The following is a 20,910-nucleotide window of genomic DNA, read 5'->3' on the forward strand; positions in this document are numbered from 1 at the left end:
AGTCCAAGCATTCCCCAGGACTGCCAAGGCCACCACTAACCCACATCCCCAAGTGCCACATCCACATGGCTTTTAAATCTCTCCAGGGATGGGGACTCCACCACTGCCCTGGGCAGCTGTGCCAGGGCTGGACAAGCCCTTCCATGAAGAATCTTTCCCAATATCCAGCCTAAACCTCCCCTGGTGCAACGTGAGCCTGCTTCCTCTCATCCTTGTTCCCTGGGAGCAGAGCCAGACCCCCACCTGGCTCCACTCTCCTGTCAGGGAATTGTAGAGATGGAGAAGCACCCCCCCCCAATCCTGCTTTTCTCCAGGCTGAACAGTTGATCAGAGTTGAAGTTTAGAAGGTTTGAAAGAAACATCACCCTATTTCAGGAGCGGAAAGAGCCCCTTGGAAGAGGAGAGCCAGTGAAAAGATAGTGACTAGAAGCAAATATTTAGAAGACTTGAATTCGGTCGCCAGGACAGTTGATAAATACGAGGAAATTGGAGAGGAAATTACCCAATGGAAAAGCTGAGTGGCTCTGGAGCGGCGGAGGCGCTCGGGTGCTGTCTCCAGTTGTCACTAGGTGGCACCGTGGGCCCACAGTAACTCCCACGTGGAGGATTTTATTCCCTGGGAACTGCGGGTACGTCAGGAAAAGCAGGTGATTTGGGGGAGTGCGTGCGTGAGGGACGTGAATGAAAACTCCTTTTGTGGGCTCAGTGTGTGGCCGAGGCTTCCCAGCAGCAGAATTGGCCTTTCACCGCTGTCCAACTGTAGCCTCAGGATCCCTTGGGCATCTTTCTCCTGGAATTCTACAGAGAGCTCGTCTTGTGACTTCGCCCACGACTGGTTGGCAAGTGCTTGGACACTGGGCTCTTGTTTGCCCTCGGTGGCTGTGCCAGGACTTCATCCACTACCTCAGAGGGGTCAACTCTGCATCTGCTGGGGGGAGACGTGAAAAGGGAAAAAATCAAAGAGAGATTTGGGCTGTTTAACCCCGTCAGTGCTGGGACCAGCATTGTAGCGCTTGTCTCCGAGTGGGATTCTTAATTCCCAGAGCTGAATTTGTTCCTGGGCTCTCTCTGTCTTACATAGGTAATTCTGTATTGCAGTCTGACCCTTGGGATGGCAACATCCCAGATTGCCAGAGTTCAATGGCAGGGCAATCTCCTGAAAACTCACTTTTTCTTTTTTAAACACCAGATAATACTAGTTGAAAATCACAGGTTGAATCCTTCAGCTAGATCAAGCTGCCTGATATCAGACCCTGGGGGAAAGAAATGGGAATCACAGAATCACAAAATGGTTTGGGTTGGAAGGGACCTTAAAGCTCATCCAGTCCCACCCCATGCCATGAGCAGGGACACCTTCCATTATCCCAGATTGCTCCAAGCCCTGTCCAGCCTGGCCTTGGACACTTTCAGGGATGGGGCAGCCACAGCTTCTCTGGGCAACCTGTGCCAGGGCCTCCCCACCCTCACAGGGAAGAACTTCCTTCTAACATTCAGTCTAAACCTACTCTCTCATCTTTTGAACAAATGAGAAAAAATATTGCAAGGGGCAAAAATACATGTAAGTAAAATACATGTCAAGATTCCCATCAATCAGCTTTTCAGCTGCACTTGAGTAATAGATTCTGATTAAAGTAAAATATGAGAGGAGTGGCAGAGCTTCTCAAGGAATGCTTTTTGTTACAGCAAATATTTGCTGGTTTTAAATCCATAGCATTTGCCTAATAAGTATAGCAGATAGGTTTTTCTTTAAAAGGTGTAAATACACCTAATAACCATAGTAGTGTTAAGTACAAAGGAATTTGCCAGTTAGAGTCCCTCTCAGAGCAGAAGCTGCTACTGTTAAGCCAGCACAGAATTTAGCAGGTGTGCCCAGGTGTGCCATTGCAGGAGGATGCAGCTGCCAGGCCCACGTGGATCACCAAGACACCAGAAGATGATCTGTAATGCCTGTGCAAAAATTCTGGCAGTTTTGGAGACAAAAATGAGGTGTTCCTGGCAAGAAAACACCAATACAATGGTCGGACACAAATGCTTCCATCATTAACGTGTCTAAAGACTGAGTCAGAGCAGGGAAAGAAAAGGGGATGGAGTGTTAGAGGCCATGTTGGGAGTTAAGGCTTTCTGAATACAAATTAACAGGTATAACAAAAAAAAAAACAACCAAGAAAAAGCCCTCCTAGTTTGTAAAAAAAGCTGTGCCTGGGGAGGGAGGCAGAAGGACGGGAGGGGGGTCAGGATTCTGCAAAGGAAGCAGGAGCTGAGAGGGACTGGGGGGTACCAGGCAGAGGCAGCACAGAGGGTGAGGTGCCTCCTGGGGAGGGGAAGCAGAGCTGAGCGAAGGGTGAAGTCACAAACCCGCTGTGGTTTCCCCAGAGATGATGCAGAGGTGAATTAGCAAAAGCTAATTGATCCTGGGAGGATCACATATGGAGCTGAGTCAGAAAGGGAAAGTAACGTGTACCGAAAGAGGAGCAAAGATGACGGCTGTGCCCGCAGGGGGAAGGCTCAGAGCCAACAGTGGGGTCACTTTGGAATATGCTCCTGGAAAATGGGCTGAAACACAGCAGGTCTGTGGGGGCAAGTGTGCTGTGACCACCAGCTCTGCAGCAGTTCAGAGTGAGGGAGCAGACAGCCAGCACGTGTTGGCTGGGAGCACAGGCTGGGGAGCCTGATGTGCCCAGACCTGGGTGGAGGTTTGAGGTGTTTGTGGATCTTTGCCCCAAGACCCATGTGAGGAGAAGCTGCCTGGTGTGTATCCTGCTCCTTCTGAGAGGAGCCCTAAAGAAACCAGCATCAGACCACTCCTGAACTGGCTCTTCTTTCTTGGGGTGTTTAAATTAGAGTTTATTTCCTCAGTGCTTCATTTTGTGAGGAAAATATATACTATGTATTATATATTATGTAAAATGTACATTATGTAGTACGTTACCTACAAAAATGTCAAATATAAAATATATTACATATAATAAATGTTATATATGTAAAATTTATATCTATTGATTTAGATTTATAACGATTTATATATATATAACCTTTATTCTTTTTGTAGGCTGTGGGGCTCTTTTATTCTCCTCTGGCTGTGGGCAATATCCAGCTGCGAGGGGCAAAGCCTCTAGGAAAAATATGTTATATATATAACATTAAAATCTATGTAAATATAATAAATAAAAATCTACGATATATAATAAATATTATATATTATGTAATCTATATAATCTAGCATAAAGATGTATAAATGTTATCTAGAAATGTTATATACACAGCATTTATTATATGCATATTATATTTAACATTTAATATTGATAATTTATAATGTATATATAACGTAAAATATATAATATATAACAGATATAAAATCTATATACATTGCTATATATACTTTATATATGTAACATTATATATATATATATACCCCATATATGTATAACATATATATGTGTGTGCATATATATATAACACATTTATTCTTTTAGGGCCATTAGACAGTTTTATTTTTCTCTGGCTGTGGCCCAGAGAAATATAATATTATATAGATAAACATATATATATTATTTACAGATATAAAGCACATTTCCCACCAGCGAGGGGTACTACAACTCCCATTGTGCCACGCGGCGAGCCCACTTCCGGCTTCCGGCAGGCGGTGCCCTGCCGGCGGTGCCCCGCCCCTGCCCGCCCCCGCGGGCTGTGGCCACGCGCGGCGGTTCCGCTTCCCCTCCGGCCCCGCCGCCGCCGCCCCGCCGGGTCCCGGTCCCGCCGCCGCGCTCAGCCCCGTCCAGCCCGTCCGTCCGTCCGTCCGTCCGTCCGTCCGCCGAGGTGGCGGCGCCGGCCCACCCGGTGAGTGCGCTCACACCTGCCGGCCGCGCCCCCTGCCCTTTGTGCGGCCGGGCCGGGCCGGGCCCGCGGTGGGGATCTCTCGGGGCGCGGCCCTGTCCCCGCTCCCTCCCTGCTCCTCCGTCCCTCCCTTCCTCCCTTCCTCCCTTCCTCTCGCCGCCCTCGCCCCCCGCCCCGCCGGGCCCGGCCCCGCCGCCCCCGCCCGCCCCGGCTGTGCGGATCCGCGGCCCGGCCCCGCTTCCTGCGGGCCCGGCGGCCCCCGCCCCCCAGCGCGGCCCCGGGCGCGGGGCCCTGGGGAGACGGGAGAGCTCCTCCATCCCGGCGGGGAGCGGGGGTGTCACAGCTGCCGGGGTAAGTTACCGCGGAGATCCCGGCACCGGGCCGTGCGCGGCCGCTGTCAGTGCCCGCGGGCCGCCCCGAGCTCCCGCTCCCCATCCCAGGGAATCCCTGCTCCTGGTCCCCGAGCCCGCCGGGGTTTTCTCCTTCCGCAGTTTTCTGCCTTGTTTCTGTCGCCGGTGTTTGTATTTATCCCGTCAAAGCCCCGCATGGTGGTTTAGAATCACAGAATCCCGGGATGGTTTGGGTTGGAAGGTACATTAGGGATCATCCCATCCCACCCCCTGCCATGGGCAGGGACACCTTCCACCAGCCCAGGTTGCTCCAAGCCCCATCCAACCTGGCCTTGGACACTTCCAGAGATGAGGCAGCCACAGCTTCTCTGGGCAACCTGTGCCAGGGCCTCCCCACCCTCACAGGGAACAATTCCTTCCAATATCCCATCTCAACCTGCTTGTAGTAGGTTAATGGTAGTGGGGAGCAGGGAGGGTAAAGCTGGATTTAGCCTGGTCCATGTGGCAACTGCCTAAAGGCTGATTTGGGAGCAGAGGGTTCATCAGCTGCTTTCGAGGAGCTGTGCTGTGCTTTGCTGTAGCCAAAATAAACCAGTTCACGTGCTGCCTTATGGCCAGTGTCTGGATATGTAATACAATCATTATTTTGGAAGCCCTACACTAATAGCTATGTTAGGGGCGATTCAAACATGGTATACCGTGAGGTTTTTATCATCTTATTTCTGTCTTTCTTTGGGTTTCTGCCTGTTTTTTGGTGGGTTTTATACCTGAAAAATAGGGCCTGCTTTAGAGAAAGTCTGGGATTTGCTTTGCAGCTGGAGTGTCCTCAGAGTGTGAGTCCTGGAGTGGCATCTCCCTAAAAAAACAGGGACTTGCTACAAAGTGCTTCAGTTTCTTCATTTTGGAGATGAAGGTAATTAAACTCATAGGGATATTGTGGAGGCAGGTTAAAAAATATGTTACATCAGAGAACTGGTTCATTATTACAGACTGAAATAAAGTGGAAGTGAAGTAGAATTATAAAAATGCAAAACTGTTATGAGTTTTTGAGTGGAATCTTTGAGCTAATAGGAGCACTTCAAACAAAGTGCACTGGGTAATGTTCTAGAGGCAGGAAAAGCCTCACTCCAAAGTTCACTGGGTGGATATTGCAGTTCTTGAGGCCAGAACAGAAATGCTTGAAGAAGAATGACTCGAATCTTCTGTGTTATCTACGTTGTGTGTGGAATTTGGCTCATCTTTGCACGGACATGGTTGTTAACAATATCAGGCTCTTAGCTGTGGAATAATGGCTCTGTCTGGGCACTTAGCACTTTTTAACACCGTGCAGCTTGTGCACTGCATCCAGGGCCTGTGCTCTGCTGTGCAGCAGCTCATCAGAGGTTGATTTACTAGGATGAAATTTGTACTGGGATACAACTTGGACCTTTGGCCAACTGGGGGAGTTTCCTCTTGGAGGCACCTGCTCGTGCTCCCTCTCTGGGCTGGATGCTGGAGTGGGTGGGTGGGTGGATGCTGGGACCATGTATGGCAACTCCAGTCTTGGGGTTATTTTAAAATAATATCCTTTTAAAATCCCATGTGTACTTGTGTTGTTTGTCAGCATTTTGGTTGTGTTTAAAAGGGAGAGTTATTCAAGCACCTTTGGTTTCGAAATAACTTTGGAATTGAGGGGTTTGATTGGTGCTGCAGATTTTGCCCTTGTGATAAGAAAAAGCGCAGGGACCCCAGTCTAGGTCTGTGTGTTATTAATAAGATAATTCAGTTTCAGAGCTCTTACATCTGTCTTGGGTTGGTTTTGTTTGGGTTTTTTCCCTTTTTATCTGTTTCCTGCATTAGGAGGTCTGTGCCAGTATTTTCTTGTTCCTCACAACACACACGTTTTCTGACGTGGCCGGCACAACAGAGAAGCAGCTCTTTGTTCTGCAAACAACCCTGAGTTAAAGGCACTGCTCTGGAGGGCCCAGGGGTGGCACCAACAGAATTTCCAGTCGTGAGACAGGGCTTTGGAATGGAGCTGAGTCTCCAAAGCATCCACGAGGAGATGGTGGCAGAGGGCTGGTGGTGGGGAGAGCAAGGGGAAGGAGAGGACTTCAGCAGCCAGGCTGCAGGGATTAACATCCTGATGAACATATTGCTGCTGGCAGTTGGGAAAGGGCCAAACAAGGTGGTTGTGGAGCTTTCCCTTTTTTCCCTGGGAAGGTGGTTGCTGCCATCACCCTGCTCTGCCCTGTCAAAGTGAGGGCTCTCTTTTGGGCTGGGATTGATTCAGGAAGGCTGCACCGAGCTCCATTTTCAGTTTTCCAAGCAGGCACCTAAATCCTTATCAAATGTGATTGTCTGGCCCCAGACTCTGAGGGCTCTTTGGAGTTGCACAGTGTCCTCCTGGAGGGGTTTTTGTCCCTGCCATGGCAGTGCCAGGGACTGAACCTCGTCAGGTGCCAGCGCCGAGGCTCCCACTCGCCCTCCCAAGGGCAGCACTTCCAGAGATAACCAATCCCCTGGGTGCCAGGCTGGGCTGCCAGGTTGGCTCTTGAGAACGATAAAGTCCACTGGATGCAGAGCTGGATTGATTCTGCCTCCTGGCAAGGTCAGTCTGACCAGGGAAGCACCGTGGAGGAGGCTCCATCTCCTGCCAGCCTTCAGGAGGAGGTGGGGGAGAGGGAAGGAGTCCCGGGTGCTCACCTGGGGCAAAGGACAAGGAGCCCTTGGGCAGGGCAGGTTTTTGAGGGCAGTTTCAGTTTAGCAAGGAAACACCGCAGTGTTCCCCGAAGGCCTAAGGACTCTTGGGCTTTCCTGTTTGGAATTACTGTGTTTTGAGCTTGCTAAGACTTTGGAAAGCTCTTATTTGCATTTAAATACAGGTGGTAAAAGGTAGTAGATATTTTCAGGTGAGAAGAAGAGATCTCCTAGTGACCTGCCAGGGATGTGAGGAGCAGATGGAGCTCAGTGTTAACACTCGAGCCTTACTTCAGTGCTCAAGGTTTTTGAGAGCTCAGACCATGGTTTTACCTAAAGCTGGTAAAATTATTTCCTTTAATGTGAAAATACACACTTCAGTGTTTGTATTTTGACTGATGCAGTGATCACTGTCTGTCACTGAGAGCTGGAAATGCCGGTTTTGGTCCTAATTCTCTGACTTGCCACTTTTTGTAAGTGGATCATTCTTTCTGTTTTCTCAGCTTCTTTTTATTTTCTCAGCTGGGAATGGGGATTAACCAGGCTTTGAAAATGTCTCACCTGGCAGGCAGGGATGTGTTAGGAAAACGCCTTAAAATTGAGAAGGGTTTCAGTTTTTCTGTTGAGATAAATTTTGATCGGACACACCGTGAATTCACAAAAGGAATTCCTTGTGCTTTCTAAAGGTTGTAGTACATTGAAAAGCTTCAGGAATTAGTGAGGCAGCTCTTTTCCTTCAGGCAAAGCAAGTGGATTGTGAAATTCTCAAATTGACGTGTCTGATTTCTGTTTGTAAATTTTGAAACGCTTAGAACTGTTCGAATGAGCCCACCTTACTAGGAAATACAGTAATTTTAAGGCTCCTAGAAAATATTGGGGGCTTTGTATAATGGATAGGTTGTTGTTTCCCAAAGGGTCTGAACTCTGTGTTGGTGTAGCTCTGGCAATGCCCGAAGTTCAGTGATATTTGAATCTTTGGTCAGGGCTCTTCTCTCTGGCAATTAGCAAAATTTGTCTTCAAAGGAGTTCTTTTGACAAGGCAGGTTTAATTATTTCTAATTCTGTAGTTTCATTTAAAACATAAGCGGCTGTAGGAAGCAGCCAGCGTGTTGAGGCTGCAGTGAGTGTGATTTAAGTGGTGTTCAGTGTTAAGAAAGGATTTAACATCATGTGAAGCAATGAGGGCAGCTGGCAGGTGTATTCGGGAATGGAAATGCATTAAAAAGTCTTTCCAATCCAACTTCTACTCTTTTTTTTTCCTAAAGTTTTCTCCTTCCTTTTTAGGTGGTGGATATTTGACTCGGTGTGTACCCACAGGAGTCAAACTGTCAGCACATGAAGCCTTTCCCATAACTCCTTTAATGAGTGAAATCAGAGTTATCTGATGGCATGGGGTTCATTTTAGAAACTAATGTGATACTTTCTACTCTTTGTTGCATTTGTTTTTCATTTACAGTCATTTTAGAACTGCTTTAACTAGCAGAGGTATCTCCTGGACAGAGCAAGGAAAAGCTGTCCCTGGAAGATGCTGTTTAAAATCACCTTTGAATATTTAACCCATTTGGTCTTGGAAAGGTCTCCAGTAAAGTGAGAACCTGGAGGAATGAAAATCTTTCCCCTAAGCCTGTCTACAGCAAAAGGCCATCCTGTTTTAAAGGGATCTGGGGATTTGGGCTTCAGGCGGGAGCTGGCTGGGCAGATTCTTGTGTAAGTAGCTCACTGGAAGGGGCTGAATTGGAAGTGCACTTCAGCTCATGAATTATCTGCTTTAGGGTGTAAAAAAGTAGTTGTTTAAAAAGTTATGTGAATGTTTGGAAGTGAGCAACTTTTAAAATTCAGAAACATCACTGAAAAGGTAAACTTGCTGTTTTATACTAGTGTTAAATCAGCTGAGTGCTTGGTATTTTACCCGGACGTTAAATCCACCTGCTGGCCCTAATTTAGACAGAAATACTGCCCACGGGGTGGATGATTGTTTTGCCACCTGGGCAACGGGCACCAGCCCCAGTTTGGGGTGCAGGGGCACAGGGAGAGGGTCTGGCTCTCCCCTGGCCCCAGACCAGGGGTTTTGGGTTCCTGCCAGCCCCAATCTGTGACATCCCTGCGTGTGGGGATCCGTGTCAGGAACTAAACTGCTGGAAAGGGAATTCCTGATGTTAAACTTGGCTTGGGAATTTTGCTGAGTGATCTGACACTAATGGTCTGGAAAAGCCGGAGAGTTCTCTGTCTGGCTTTCTGCTCCTTCTGCCTTTTTCATGGAATGTGACTTCAGATCAAACACAAAACTGAACAGGATCTCCTCACAAAATGCTGCCCTCATTTTCTGTGGCACAGCAAACAGGTTTCTGATGCCGTGAAATGATTTTTTTGCTTTGAAAAAGCCTTTTATTTTTCCAATGTGTGAAACGCCAGCTGTCACTCTTACAAAAATAAATGATGTGAAGTCTTTGATTTGTCAGAGCTGGGGCATTATCACCAGGTGTGAAATATTTTCTGCTCTCACCCCTGAGTGGAACAAGGAGACAAGTGAGATCCGGGATTTTCAAAGCTATTTAGCAACAAGGACGGTTAATTTTAATTTGATGCCAACGTGCTAAGGCTCTTTGATACCAGTGTCCAAGCTTAGGAAATAATTCTTTGTGGTAAAGAAGGTCCTGACTGCTGCAGCCAGGAAATTCAGGCAAGCACCTCTTGATTTTTGGGATGAGGCTGTTTTGGAGTTCCCAAAGTATGTGTTGGCAGTGCTGGGAACTCACTTCTTTTGTGACTACTACTTTTCCTTTCCAGCCTTTCTGGACCTATTTTATATATATTTATATATATATATATATATATTTTTTTTTTTAGAGTGAATCTGTGTTGAGATTTTTCAGTGAGGATTATTTTTCCAGGTAGTTGCTGGAAATGCAAAATAAAAATTCAAGAGTGGTTCAGTACAACTGGTTTGGGTGGTTTCTTCACGAGCAGGGCAATGTGTTTCAGCGTGTGGTTGTGATGTCTTTTATTTTCTTACTTATTAATAATTATTCCATTGTAAAATATTTGACTTTGAGAGGTGTAATTCTCATTCTCCTTGGCTTGTTGTGTGCATGCTGGAAAGTCTTTTTGCAGCACAAGGAAATGTGCTCAGGCTTAGTAAACCTGGATGGAGTTTTACTGTGGAAGAAGTTAAGGCACCTGGTAAATCTATAAATCCACAGCAATCTGACTAGAGCTTGGAGCATCTCAGGTAATAAAGTTTTAGTGTCTTTAAAAAAAAATTAGAAAGAAGGGTTGGGGAATAAATGGAAAGAATGAAGGATAAGTGAAAATACCCAGATGAAATTATTTTTAATTTGGTTTAATTTGTGGTGGTGATGACTTTTTTTGTCCAGAAAAAACACATTTTTTATTAACACTGTCAGAATTTAAATGATTTTTTTTTTCCCTGCTCCTTCATTGCTGCTAAGATATACTTGTCAGACACGTGGTTGGTATTGAATTTTATCTTGTAATACTTTTAGCATGGCTCCTTGGAGATCTTCCTTACCATGGGATGGAAAAATCTTTGGCAGTGAGTCTTTGGCAGCACTTTTCTCCCAGGTCTTACTTGGCAAAGGGACTGGTGGTGGTTGTAATTTACTTCCTCAGCACTTCCAAAGCCCATGGACCAAAGTGAGGGAGGCAGCTTTCTAAATTTAAAACTGCATCTGAACTGGAGAAATCTCTTTGTTTCAGGGACCTTGGTCAAGACTGGAACTGGATGTGGTTTTTGTTCCACGTCGCTCTGGTTAACAGAGTGACTGTGTTTCCTGTGCTGCTGAAGCCACTTTCTCTGCCTGACCCTGAAAGGTTTTGTCAAATAACTTGTCAGTATTCCTCTTTATTGCCTTTATTGTCCATTTCCTAAACAAGGTGTGGGTACCATCAGTGCTTTCCTTTTGGTTTCTTACTCGCTGGCTCTGCGCTCGCACACACCTGGTCACAGAACCATGGGATGGTTTGGGTTGGGAGGGACCTTAAAGCTCATCCAGTGCCACTCCCTGCCATGGGCAGGGACACCTTCCTCTATCCCAGGTTGCTCCAAGCCCCATCCAACCTGACCTTGGACACTTCCAGGGATTGGGCAGCCACAGTGTCTCTGGGCAGCCTGGCTGCTGTGCAGTGGACAACGGGCCATTCCCCAGTGAGCAGTGTGGGGACAGGCTGGTGGCAAGTGGCTGCTCAAACTGATATTCTGTGGGCTCTCTCTGTTGCCAGGTTTAATAGAGATTTTTATCTCTGTTTTGCTCTATGGAAATGGCTTACTGAAATTCGCTTCCTGTTTTCTTAACAATTGGAAGGACCCGAGAAAATTTTCCCTTAGATGACAAACTCTTGGAAAGCTGACCACTTCTGGAGGTGTGATGTTAAAGTTGGCTTCTTCCATGGCTAAGATAAATTTCATGAGAGGAGGATTTTTTTTTTTTTTTAATTAAAAGAACTGAGTTTTCATAATCACAGAATCTGTAAGTCTTCCGTGCTCGTTTGTTGCAACAATAATGTTTTATGTCCTCGTTTGTGTGTTCACCCTTGCTGGTAGCAGCCAATAGTATTGTGAATTAAAAAGAGGAAGATTTGGAAAGCAGAGAAGTGTTGTGCTGGGTCAGGCTGTCAGTGTGTGTCATCTCTTCTTGATAAATGTCAGCTTTAGTGTAAGGACTCTATTAAATGGCTTTTTGGAGCTGGGAGGCAGCCCAGGATTTGCTTGGTCTGCTGTCTCCTGAACCTCTGGATGAAAGAATAGGCTATTGGTGTTCCCTGCCTGATACATCCTTCACCCTCCTGTGATGAGGGCTCAGCTGGTGCTGAACATGAAGGCAGTGCTGTGATTTGTCTGCAGCTCTTGTGTTGGTGGCACAGCAAGAGCAATGTCTGATGTTTTTCGTAATTATTTATTGCATCCCTTGCAATGGAATTAGACCCCTCAGATAAGTGGGATCTCTCTTATTTCTACTGAATTAAGTAGAAATAAGTAGAAATACTTATTTCTACTGAAATAAGTAGCTTTACTTTTTTGTTGGAGTGGGATGTGTGTGTGAGGACCTCATGGATGGAATCCTCCATGTCATGGGTGAATTTGTGTTTTGTAGGAGGTAAGTCTTTGAAGTCTGTTTTGTGTGAGTTCAGTCTCATCCTCACAAACATCTTCAGCTGCTTTATGATTGCACAACTGTTATTGAGGCAAGATAATAAGGTAGAACTAGGTCTGAGAACTGCATCCTTTTCATGTGTAAAATGCCTGAGCCTCACAAAAATGAGTTTTCTGAAGCTTTATTCTTGCTCTGTTAAGATATCACTGAAATCTTACCCTTCTGCCCATAGGAATGTCACTCATTGTGTATTGAACAGGCACAGTTACATATGCTTCTTTGTTAAACTCAGAATTTGTACAACAATAAGTGGGGTTTTTTAAAAGTCTTTCACAGCTTTATAGGTTTGATATTATGTTTTGTCAACTGTTTCAATATTATTTTAACTTGACAGCTTCCTTTGGAAGCTCTTCAGCTTCCCAGGGTGCTGGTTATCCTGTGGGGCTGTAATTTTCACAGGCCTTTTGTCTGTTCATTTGGTAATGGTGTTCTTCAGTCTGTATTTTTATGTTTTAAAAAGTATTTCATTCTTGAGCTGTAAAATCAATTTTTTGTGGCCCTGGTACTGCAGCATCCTGTATAAACAGTCGTGGATAGTAACTCCCTCAGAGTGTGTCAATATTGGTGGGATATATGAAATCACATTGCAAACTTGATGAATTTAATCACTCACAGATGGTGTTTAAGTCATTGCACTTTTCTTTACATATTTTGGGTATTTTTATCATACATTTGATTTATGAATAGTAAGAAGCATATGGGGTAGTACTAACGCAGAAGAGGTTGGGGCTTTTCATATTTATTTTTTCCCTACTTACTGGTTCCTGTAGTTCTCCCTTAGGCTTGGCAAAAAAATAATTTCCACATCAGCATAAAAATTATTTATATTTTTTTAATTACCATACAGTTCCGTGCTTTTTTGGCTGCTTAATATAATTTGATTTGTAGCCTGTCCTCCGTTTCTGGTTGCTTTGGGTTTGTTTTAACAGTATTTTAGATAAAAAGCTGTTTGAGTGAAAAGTGGTTTCACTAGGAATAACTTTAAAAAACCCCTAAAATTAGAAAATTAGGTTAAAAACTCACTCTGGCAGCCAGTGTTTTGAATGCAAATTGTCATTTCCAGCATTCAAATAAGTGCCCTGGCTCCCTGAAAGACATACAAGAACATTTGCCCAAATTTCAGGGAACTGCTGCATTAGGCTGTACATGAGTATGTTGCTTGTATGTGTGCAAGTAATTTTAAAGTAGAAAATCTGTAACAGCACACAAAGAAAACCAGTGCAGTGTCCCAGCAGGAGCACTGGAGTGTGAACAGGGGCGAGTGATTTACAGAGACCCTTTCCCTTGCTCACTTTTCCCTTCTTTTTTTTTAAAGGAAAGTAATATTACAGTTTTTTTGGTTTTCTGTTGGTGAATGCAGGTCTAATGTCCAGAACTGTAGGGGAGTATTTGGGCTGATTTGAGTTGTGGCAGCTGCAGGTGTGCTTTTTTGTTCTCTTTATTGTGCCTTGAAATAGTGGGGAAGGGACTGCCTGTGGTGCTGTGCAGTGGCTGCAGAATTGATTGTGTGCCCATCTGGGTGCTTCACCCCTCCTAACAGAGTTAAATATGCCAGGAAAAAATAAAATAGTCACTTGTCTGTGTGTACAGAACCTGTAAAACTTGAAACCTCAGCTGTGTAACGGAGTTCCCTCTGAATGTGACAGTCTTGAAGCACTTGTGCCAGCGCTGTGGCTGAAGTGTGAGGTTTTATTGCTGAGCTCTTGGGAGTGTTTTACTAAAGATCTGATTTCATCCCACAGAACTGAGCCGCTGTTGGTAGTGAAACATTGGGGTAACCCCTCCTGAGTGTGTTGCTTTCTCATTAAGTAATTAAAAGACCCCACTGGGAATATTGCATCCCGCTCTGGAGTCCTCAGCAGAAGAAACATGTGGACCTGTTGAAGTCCAGAGCAGGCCATGGAGATGCTCCAAGGGCTGGAGCCCCTCAGCTCTGGAGCCAGGCTGGGAGAGCTGGGGGTGTACAGCCTGGAGAAGAAAAGCCTCCAGGGAGACCTTGGAGCCCCTTCCAGTGCCTAAAGGGGGTTTATAAAAAGAGGGAGAGCAACTTTTTACATGGGCAGATAGTGAGAGGACAAGGAGGAATGGTTTTAAACTAAGAGAGGAGTTATTTAGATGAAATGTTAGGAAGATATTCCTCCCTGTGAGGGTGGGGAGGCCCTGGCACAGGTTGCCCAGAGAAGCTGTGGCTGCCCCACCCTGGAAGAGTTCAAGGCCAGGTTGGACAGGACTTGGAGCAACCTGGGATAGCGGAAGGTGTCCCTGCCCACGGCAGGGGGTGGAACTGGATGAACTTTATGGTCACTTCCATGGACAACTTTCCCAGCTATCAGCAGCGCAGAAGTGGGATGCTGCAGGGAGCTCTTCTCTTGTAGGAGTCTGAGTGTTTGAAGAAGTCAGTGTAGTCTGTCAAGGCACAAATGGAATGTAACTCTCCCAGGAGAAATGATCTGTGGTTTCTGTGTGGTGCTGCTAGAATGGGGACATGAGCCATGTCCACCCAAGCCATCTCGGGCTGGGGGGGTTGTTTTCGAAAGACCTGTTGCCATGCCCAAGTGCTTCTGGTATTTACAGGTCCTGCATTTGATTTCTTGCAGCCTTTGCTCTTTCTGGCTGAGTTTATGTCCAGTGTGGGTATGAAGATGGACGATTCTTGAGTTTGGGTCACGCAGGGGTTTTGGCAAACCCTTCCAAGTGGCCGTGCTGTCCGGGTGGCAGCACTGTGCTGGTGTGCACTGTGTCTGGGAAAACTGACTGGGAAGAGGCAGAATTTCCCACTGTGGCGTTTGGTGGCAGGCTGGCAATGTAATAAGAGTTGGGGGTTTGGCCCCCAGGGCTGTTTTGCCAAGCTGCACCAATTGCAGTTGAAGCAAGCCTTGGGCAGCCACTAGAGAGAAACAAAGAGCTCTATTCTGAATGCCTGTGAAAAAAGAGGTCTTTTGGAGGGAGACATTTCATCTTTTCCCTTTGTCTTTTCCCTTATTATTCCTTTTTTTCCCATAGCTGATAGCTCTACCAGCATGATGAGGGAGTGACAGATCCCTTAACCTTGGATTCTTCCTGGTTTTGCCATCCTCATACATACTTTGTGACCTCTTCTCTTTCCAGTTACTCCTAACCTGGATTAGAAAGGGGGGGGGGAGAAGCCACAACCTTGTTTTACCATTGCACAGTAGGATTTCCAGAAGTTAATAAAAAAGGTTAAAAAAGGTTTCTTTCCCTAATAGGGATACTGATGATCCTTCTGCACACCACCAGCAGCCTGATGATGCTTTTACAGCTGTGTCACTGCTCTGTTGGGTGGTGAATCTCCAGGTTAAACAGCTGTGAATGATGTTGTTAATACAGAAGTGCACCAAGTTGTACAGGTACCTCGTGCAGGGCAGCCTTTTCTCAAATAACTTTTGCTCTGGAATGTGTGGTCCCTCCCTGCCTGTAAATGTCAGCTTTAATTAAGAGAGAATCTCAGCAATGAGATGCAGACTTATTTTTTTCCTATTATTTTCTTGTAAACTTTCCCTGCTTGCCCTTTTCCCCATTCTCCTTTAATCTTTAGAAAACCTCAGCTCGTGAAAATAAAGGCTGAAAAGTGCCTGCTAGGTGGTGAAATATGAGTAAGCACCAAACACCTTGAACCCTGGATTTGCATGTGCTGTGCCCGCCGCCGGCTGCCTTGTCTGCCTTTAGTTGACTCAGGATTTTCAGGAGGCAGAGCAGGGATAATTTCCTGGTTGAGCACTGAACAGGCTGGTTCAAACACCTTGTGTTATCATCATGCATCTTAGCACAGTGGTTCCTTGAAGGAAAACTCTGGCTGTGGGCTGTATAAAATGGATCTGAATTCAGCTGGTAGGCGGCAACTCCCCAGCCCCGCAGCAGAGGGTGGGAATGGATCCCATGGATCCCTCTTGGTTTAATTCCTCCTCCACCACACTCTGTAGACCTCTGTGGGCCTGCAAGGGCTGCCTCGGGGCGAGGTGGGAATGGGCATCCACGTCCATCAGCTCATCCCTCTGGCTCATTTCTGTGCACTCCTGCCATCAGCTGCCTTGCCAAGTGAATTTTCCTGCCAAACTTACGGGAAATGGGACACAAAAGCAGTTGGGAAGTGACTTCTGAGGCCCGTCTGGTATTGTGGCCTGTGGTGTTTGAGCTATTTCAGCGGTGACAGAGCAGAGGTTCCTGGTGGTAAAATGCCACCTCAACTCAGTAGAGCCACATTTATGTTATGAAGCAGAAATGAGGCCTCAGGTGGGGGTTGATCTCCCTGCAGGTTTAAAGGGATGGAGTGAAGATGAATCACAAGACTCACAGGTGGCCCCAGTGTTCAGTGAAGCCAAGTATTGTGAATTTGCTTAAATTTTCTATGCACTAATGGGCTTTTACCAGGACTCTTGCACATCTTGTCTCTAGTCTGGGCTTACTCAGATTTTCCCTGTTGATATCTGTTTCATTCACAGTCTTCCTCAGAAAACTGGGATCTCTTTTAGTTTCAAAAACGTTATTTTTGCAGCCTGATTGCTTGTTTTCAGTGCAGGATTCTGCACATCTGCTCAGTGCCTTAAGGAGTCAATAAGTGCTTCAGGTTGTAATGGACTTTGGCAGTGGGTTTGAAGCCTTAGTAACACTTTGAAATATCCCCTGAACAGGATATTTGTCTTGTGTAACTTGGTCCATGGGAAGCACATCTATTACAGTTTGGGAGAGGCTATCCCTTCTTCTGCACTAAAGATAGTTTCCTTTCTGCTTTTTTTTATTTCTTCTGCTCGACCGTGAGTTTTATCTTCTTTTTTCCCCCCATAATCTCTTTATCACTTGACAATTAAACAGCATTTATTTGTGCTGATTTTTTCCCTTCTATTTCTATGACTGGGCAAAAATCATAAGGAAATTAAGGGGTTGGAAAAAGACAAATTGGAAAGAATTTAGCTGAGCATGTTTGTGTGTCATCCAGTCTGGTCTTGCCAAATCAGGCTGAGTTTCTCCTTTACTCTCGTTAGAGTCACAGTATTATGTGTTTCCTCTGCCACATCTAGCAGCAAAGGGAAGATAAGAAGGACCTGACCTGTTTATAAACTTCATGGTGGTTGGTTTGGTTACTCTTTGTCCCTTTGTAGATCTTAGTGAAACGTATGTTGGGCTCAGATATTTTTTATTTGGGTTTGGTTTTTTTTAGCTGTTATCCCAACTGCATCATCTGAAGGGCGAGTACCTTTTGTGCTTCTAAATTAGGGAGATCTGAGCTTCTTTGGAGCGTCTTAGGTTAGCGTAGCTTCCTCTCCCCTCCCCATAAAAAGAAAAAAGCTAAATAAAAATAACTTGGGGTTTCACAGGTTTGGCACTGACCAAACACTTTTTATCCGAGACCCCCTGAAGCTGGAAGGACGTGTTCCAGCACGCCATGTGCAGGTTGGTGCCTGTCTTTCCAGAGGTGGGATGTGCTGGAGCACCCACACGTGTTTTTAATCACTGTAGGTGGAACGGATGATCCCGCTGGCTCTTCCTGGCCGCCCTCACGGTTACTCTGGTCCGTGCTTTTGCACGAGTCCTCTCTTGGCAGGCAGAAGATCTGCTACTGCATTTGCCAAGTCTGCAAGAAAGTAATTCTTTGTCTGCCACTGCCGGGTTTGTTTTTTTTTTTTTTTTTTGGCACCATTTTCTGAGTCGAAATGATGAGATAAGTATTTTCAGTCTCTGAAGGTAGTCTCATTCTGTTCTAAAAAACTCCTTTTTGGATCTGATTAAATAAATCTCGTGGATCCAAGTGCTTCAAGTTGGAAAGATAAACATCCTAAAAGACTTGTTTTGTTTTTCATGGAGAAGACGAGTCTGAGATGTGCTGGATTTGTGATTTTTGTTCTGCAGCAGTGAAATAATTTCAAGCTGTTGATCTGCTGAACTAAGAGGCTGTTAGTGATGGGGCAGGAAGCTGTGGCTAGGTAGCACCATCTGAATAAAAACTTGTCAGAAAGCTGCTTTCTGCTAATCCCTGGGAGGAAGTGAGCTATAATCAGCACTAAGTGAGCTAATCACAGGAAATCTATTGCTCAACAGGAGCCTTTAAAAAAAAAGAAAGGAGGGGGCGGGGAGAAAAGAAGAATACCCGTGGAGACACTTCATTCTGCTTTTGGACTCCAAAATCTGTTTGATCTAGGAAAATGGAATGTCTGATGAAATGTGTAGCCCTCCAATCTCCGCTTAAAACCTGCACCTCTCTTCCAGAATAATGAAGTGTCAAGTCTCATCTCCTCCTGGAAGGTGGTTTTCAGGTATAAAGAGGTGGTGGTGTGGGGAGGCAGTGTATAACCAAAGTACCAAAACTGCTGGAGGCCTGGGGGCAGTGGGAGTGAGTCTCCAGACGTTTTCAACAAGGATTTTTATAATAGGAAGCAAGAGTGAGATGTGACTGTCTTAAATCTGTCTTGTCACACCAGTCTTTCATTGGAGCATCACTCGCTGGCACTTGTATTGTTTTTAGTTACTCTGTGCCCTTTTTCACTTGACATCTGCTTTGGAGATTTCTTTCCAGGCATCTCCTTTGCTCTTTTCCTGCGCTCTGGACGTGGCTGTCCCGGATGCTGTGACAAGTGTTGCCAGTGGCACCCTGTAAGGCCCTCCAGGAAGGGGTGACAGCCGTGGGGATGCGGGAGGGGGAACTCACTGCTGGAGCAGGGGCAGGGACATGCACCCACTGTCAGCCCTTCCTTCGCTTTTGAGCTGCTCTCATTTCTTCTTCCATTCCTTCTGTCAGACCACAAGCAGTTCTGCTGTGTTGCCTTCAAGCTGTGTCCGTGGCCCAAGCGTTCTGCAGTTCAGGTGTTGTCCCAAAAAGGTCCTGCAGCTGTAGAGGCACATCAAGAATTAGGATTTGAAGAAACAAGTGGTTTTGTTTCTTAACACGTTGTTAGCCTGAAATCTCTTACTTCTCCTTTTTGGTCAGCCGTGCAAAATGACCTTAAATTTGATGTTTTTGCTGCTCCTTCTGTGTTGTGCTGCTGATAGTAAATGAGCTGAGTAATTTTTACTTGTAGTAAATAGAACTTGAGTTCAGTTTGCAGCGCTGTGATTTTCCTGTCACAGATTTATTTGATTTATTTCACTGATTTAGTTCTGGCCCTCAGAGATCAGTGGCAGTGTAAAGCACAGTATTGTGTGCCAGGAGGAGGAATTTTATGTGCACGTTATCAAACAGCTCTGAGCTTGATGTGATCAGTTTTGGTTTCTTTTTCCAAGCAGTAGTCCAGTTTAGTTTTGCATCACATCCCAGGCAGTGAAATCACAGGTGCAGCCTAGACTCCTCCAACACATTAATTTGAACATCTTAAGAAGACAAATTCAAGTTATCACCATGTGAGAACTTTCTACAGCAGCTGTTTGATTTGACCATCTACCCAACCCTGCCTGGGGCCTTGCAAGGCTGCTGTGTGTGACCAGAACACAGATTTAAAACTTAATCTGCTCAAATACAAGTGCTCCAGGGAAAGTGTGAGTGTGCACTGCAGCAGGGAGGAAAATGATCGTCTTCAGTTTAATTTTATTTCCTTTTAGTCATTCTGAAAAACAAGTTTGAGGAGAAAAATGTTTGTCCTTTTCTAGAAGTCAGAGGAGCTAAATAGCAGCACAGGGCTTTGGCTGGGGTGGGAGTGTGTGTGAGGCTCCATCCCCATCCCGAGGGAGCCCAGGGAAGCCAGGCCAGCACAAGAGCCAGGCTTAGGAAGTTCTTCAGGAGGCAGCCCAGCTTTACACTCACACAAGAGGGAACCTGGAGGTGGAGAAACAACAGAAAAGCAAGTCAAAGCCAGAGCATTCAGACTAATGTGCTGCAGCAGTGTGTGTCCGTCGGCTTTCTGAAAACGCTGCCCAATTCTCACTTTACTTTCCAGCTTTTACTCACTGTCAGGGTTGTTTCTGGGTGTTTTCCCACCAGTGGCAGCGACAGGAACTGCTGTCTGTCCTGTGACCTGGGTATGCCGTGGGTTGTCGGGCCCTTTTCATCCCCAAAAGGAAGAAAGGTAGTGAGCAGCAGGGTGTAGATTGTAAAAATGAAACTCAACACATGTGCAGATCAGTCTCTGCAGGGGCTGGGAGGAACAGGAGGGTGGGTTAAGCTACAGGAGTTGCTCCCTGTGTGTGTCCTGCCTCACCCTCGCCGGGCAAAGGTGGGAAGGTTAATGGTGCTGAGTTAACTGTTGGACCTGGTGATCGGAGAGGTCTTTCCCAACCTTCATGATTCATCGAGAGAGGAGTTGCAGTTGTGAGGAGCTTGACTTCAGGTCTCCAGCATTGGTGGTGAGTGATTTAGACAGCACAGGCCCTGTCTGGACACTCTGCAGTGGAGGAGAAGAGCACATTTGCCCTTCAGCTGCTGCAGTGGGTACTGAGAAGGTGTCCGAGGCTGCTGAGGATGGAGAGGGTACTTTCATTTTTGCTGCCTCAGAGCAGGGCAGGAAACCTTTGTCAAAAGGAGGGGACAGCAGTTGGGAGGAGTGTCATGTACTGGGCATGAGGATTGAGAGTCAGAGGGCCCTGTGGTCACCAGCACTGCCACCTGCAGATGTGTTTTGTGGGTTAAGCAGCAGAATTGTGGGGAAAAAAGCTTTTAGCTCTTTTTATGTCTTTTTTTTTGGTTATGTAGTGGGTTGCAGTGCTGTCCTGTGGTGGTACTGAATCTGTCTGAAGGCTGTAGTTAAGTATTATTTGCAGCTTCACAGCTCGTCTCTGTGGTTCAATCCATTGCTTTCTAGTTCTTGTATTAAGTGAGGTGCAAATAGTGACTGTGGGGGAATTGCTGATGTGCTTGAATACATTATTATTACTGGTATTTCCTTCACTGGCAAAGATGAAAGTGAATCCCTCTTCCACATATTACCTTTAAC

The 20,910-nt window shown here is 45.9% G+C and overlaps 1 protein-coding gene across 2 annotated transcripts in view; it reads left to right on the forward strand.

Annotated features, from left to right (window-relative positions):
• The first annotated feature begins 3,738 nt into the window (after window positions 1-3,738).
• Window positions 3,739-20,910, forward strand: part of PAK2 (p21 (RAC1) activated kinase 2) — a 42,879-nt gene continuing 25,707 nt past the window's right edge. For both annotated transcript variants that reach the window (XM_017826287.1, XM_017826288.1), the window contains exon 1: window positions 3,739-3,837. The gene's annotated coding sequence lies outside the window, so the exon portion shown is untranslated. The remainder of the gene's footprint in view (window positions 3,838-20,910) is intronic.

This window comes from Lepidothrix coronata, unplaced genomic scaffold (assembly GCF_001604755.1).
Source record: "Lepidothrix coronata isolate B3197 unplaced genomic scaffold, Lepidothrix_coronata-1.0 Scaffold125, whole genome shotgun sequence".
In the NCBI taxonomy this organism is placed as follows: domain Eukaryota; kingdom Metazoa; phylum Chordata; class Aves; order Passeriformes; family Pipridae; genus Lepidothrix; species Lepidothrix coronata.